General features: G+C 32.2%; 1 non-coding gene across 1 annotated transcript; it reads left to right on the top strand.

Annotated features, from left to right (window-relative positions):
- The first annotated feature begins 3,140 nt into the window (after positions 1-3,140).
- Positions 3,141-3,255, top strand: LOC126016858 (U5 spliceosomal RNA). Its single transcript, XR_007498544.1, has one exon. It is a non-coding gene; the product is annotated as a U5 spliceosomal RNA (small nuclear RNA).
- Positions 3,256-3,648: the final 393 nt, after the last annotated feature.

Below are 3,648 nucleotides of genomic sequence, written 5' to 3'. Positions count from 1 at the left end.
AAGAGCCTAAAGGCAGAAATGTGAGTAAAGAAGCTATGATACACAGCACATAATGGGATACTACATGAGTAAAAACAAAATCTTTATTTTTTACAACAAAATGACCCACCTAGAGGGTTAATGTTAAATTAAATTAGTTAGAAGAGAGATTTATGTTTCTTTTATTTTTTCAGGACTGAAATATGATCTATGATATTCCAGGTTTATCTAAATTCTCAACTACTCTACAAATGGCACACCACTTCCTTAATTCAAATTTCTGAGAATAATTCTTTTTTATAAGATTTAATATTTTTAAATCATTTTATTTTATTTTTTTACCCATCACCAGTGCAACAGTCTCATCACCAATGTCCCAAGTGTCCCTCCTCCCCACCCCACCCCTGCCTGTGCTCTAGACAGGATTTCTACTTCCCTCATTTAGTCACATTTTGTTATGATGGTTTTAGTGTAATTATTTCTGTGACTGCACCCATCACTCTCTGTGATAAGCTTCATGTAGTGAGCTGAACCTTCTAGTCCTTCTCTATTTTGTCTCTGAGAATCATTACACAAATATCTTTTATTTTTCTCAAAACCCATAGATGAGAGAGACCATTCTCTGTTTATCTCTCTTCCTCTGACTTATTTCACTCAACATAATAGATTCTATAGACATCCACGTATAGAAAAATTTCATGACTTCATCTTTCCTGACAGCTGCATAATATTCCATTGTGCATATGTACCACAATTTCTTTAGCCATTCATCTATTGAGGGGCATCTAGGCTGTTTCCAGAGTATGGCTATTGTAAACAGCGCTGCAATGAATATAGGTGTGAGGAAGGGATTTTTTATTGTATTTTTGTGCTCCTAGGGTATATCCCTAAAAGTGGTATAGCTGGATCATATGGGAGCTCAACTTCCAGCTTTTGGAGTTCATACAGTATCAGCCAGTTTCACCAATTATCAGTAAAATTCATAGAAGGAAAAACTGAAGCTTCCTCCCCCAAATTAACCATTTTGTCGAAGACTACATATCTATTTTTTCCGTAGCAGAAGAGAGAAAGGCAAATAGACAGATAAAGGCAAACTATGGTACTATGGTGGAGGGTTACTGGTACTTGGTGGTTGTTATTGTTGAGTCAGAAAAATATTAATGTTGCATGCACTTGCATTCTTAAAACATATACAGGCTTTTAGGGCTCCATTTTTTTTTGAGAATAATGAGATAGTTTGTACTAAACAAAAATTATTTAGGAAGAAAAAAGGTGGGGAGAAAAAAACAGGCTTCTCCTAAGAAGGAATATGGGCTTGAACATGTAAGCAAGCAGAGGCATAAAATAAAGGATGCTAGGCACATGTTCAAGGGAGAACATGGGCTCAAAGAGCAAGTCCGAAGTTCAAAGTTTTAAGTTTATAAATACCCTGGAAAAGAGGCTTCGTTTAGACTCTTCTGCATTTTGATATATAATTTTGAATCTCTGTAATTTTTCTTTTTTTCTAATTCAATTCAATCATTCAAAAACATTTCACATGTGATTATTTCTGTTAGCATAAATGCTATATTGTAATTTCTAAAGCGTTACCAATTTTATTAGTGAGGAAGTCTGATTTTATTCTCAAAGATGGAAGCAATTACTTTTATGCCATTGATACAGAGAGCAATTTCCACTATTTATATAAATGCAAACAAAGCTTTTCCAAAGACTTACAGTGGCATTTACAAAATATAAGATGACGAGAAAGCATTCTGACACAAGAAAGTTGACTTTAGGAGCAGTTCATTCTCAATCTGCTGTGTCAAATCTGAGAATTTCTTATTGTCTGTAATAATAATAGAACTTTATCATGCCAAAATATCTTTAAGAGTAAGTCTTATTCTTGTCAATAAACCTTTTATTCAGCAAGCAATGGATTCTCTAGACATAATGCAGGTTTTTACAGCAATTGCAAGTTTATACTTTGGTTCACATTTTGTAATGACTTTTATTATTTTTACTTCAAATATGGTAGTTTTATGATTTTTTTGTTATAGATGATATAGGTATTTTTATAGTTTGCTAATTTCAAAATACCTTGTGTATGCAATATTTATTTTAACTTGCATTGACATTTAATTTTTAAATGACTTTAAATTGACATTTCAAATTGTGCCACTTAATTGTATTTCAAACTATGAAAGGCAAATACTATTATTTAACTCATGCACTAAGAATAAAGAGAAAAATCCCAAATTAATATATTGAATTTAAAAAGTAGACTACTTTTACTAGACTATACTATTCAACTAAAGCTCCAATTAGTGGTTATCAGATGTCTGGATAAAGTAGGTGGATAATTCAAGTTAATGGGGTTCAATTATCTGAAAGGTTAAACTGGACCTTTAGTGGTGAAGTTAAATATTAGGTATAGACACCAATATATATTGATCCACACTTGAATTAATACAACATTCCTTCAAAAATTATTGTATGCATCATAAAGTTTTATGATAAAATTGTTTACATTCTTTACTTTTTTCTATATTAAAGTTTATTAAACCATTTCATAAAATTTTCAGAGATTTAATTTATAAAATTTAATTTTGGAGCCATATCCAGCAGTGTCAAAGAGTTACTCCTAGTGATGTGCTCTGGCAGTAGCAGTGCTCAGGGCTCAGTGTCCAGGATCATATGTGGCTTTTTTACATACACAGCACACATTCCAGCCCACCGAACTCTCTCTTCAGTCTGAGAACTGCACTTTTTAGTCATTTTTTTACAATTCCTTAGAGCTTGCGCCTACAGAAAAAAAGTTTATTTAAATTTTTAAATCAAGCTCAGGTGACAAATGCAGTATAGAGATAAATTAAAATATAATCATTAGTAAGTCAAGTCATAATAAGATATTTATTCAAACATACTTTACAAATTTACTTAAGGCACCTCACCAATTATAGTAGTATCTAGGGGATAAAATATTCAATAATGTTGGTTCAAATTGCACTTGAACTTTATAAAGGGTGAACACAGTATTATGTTATCTTGTCTATTGTTCATTGAGGGCAAGAGAAAGAATAATTTTTTATCAAACAAGAATATTGTTTTAAGGACAAATATGAAATAAATTCCTCTGGACAATATACCATAGTATCAGAAATGTTAAGATTAGTTGAGAGATACTCTGGCTTCTCTTCAGATCGTATAAATCTTTTGCCTTTTACTAAAGATTTCCGTGGAGAGGAACAATTCTCAGTCGTAACCAATTTTTTGAGGCCTTGATTTGGTAAGGCTAAAAAAAAAGCAAAAACAAAAACAAATAACAAAAAAAAAACCAAAACAAAGATTAGTTGAGAGACTAGGTACTAATATGTCAACCTTAATAATAGCAAACATGGTGATGAGGTGGGACTACAGAGTATAAGAGAGATAGATATAGAGTATCCATTCCTTCCCATGGCTTCATAATATATGGAAGATATTCAGAAGGTTGTCCAGGCTATCTATATCTGGAAATATCAGAATATAAAGACAGAAGAAAACCATCAAGTGGGTAAAATAAATTTCACAACAATGCTGTGAGGTAGATTCCCTGAAATTGTTGGCATGATGAGGCTGAGTAAAGATTTAGAGGGAAAAGAGGTAAGGTCTTTGAAAATCAGGATCCCTCTCTAGTCATACTGAGAC

The sequence above is a fragment of the Suncus etruscus genome, chromosome 8 (assembly GCF_024139225.1).
Source record: "Suncus etruscus isolate mSunEtr1 chromosome 8, mSunEtr1.pri.cur, whole genome shotgun sequence".
In the NCBI taxonomy this organism is placed as follows: domain Eukaryota; kingdom Metazoa; phylum Chordata; class Mammalia; order Eulipotyphla; family Soricidae; genus Suncus; species Suncus etruscus.
The sequence above is the reverse complement of the archived record's forward strand: the minus strand, read 5'-3'. Positions and strand labels throughout refer to the sequence as shown.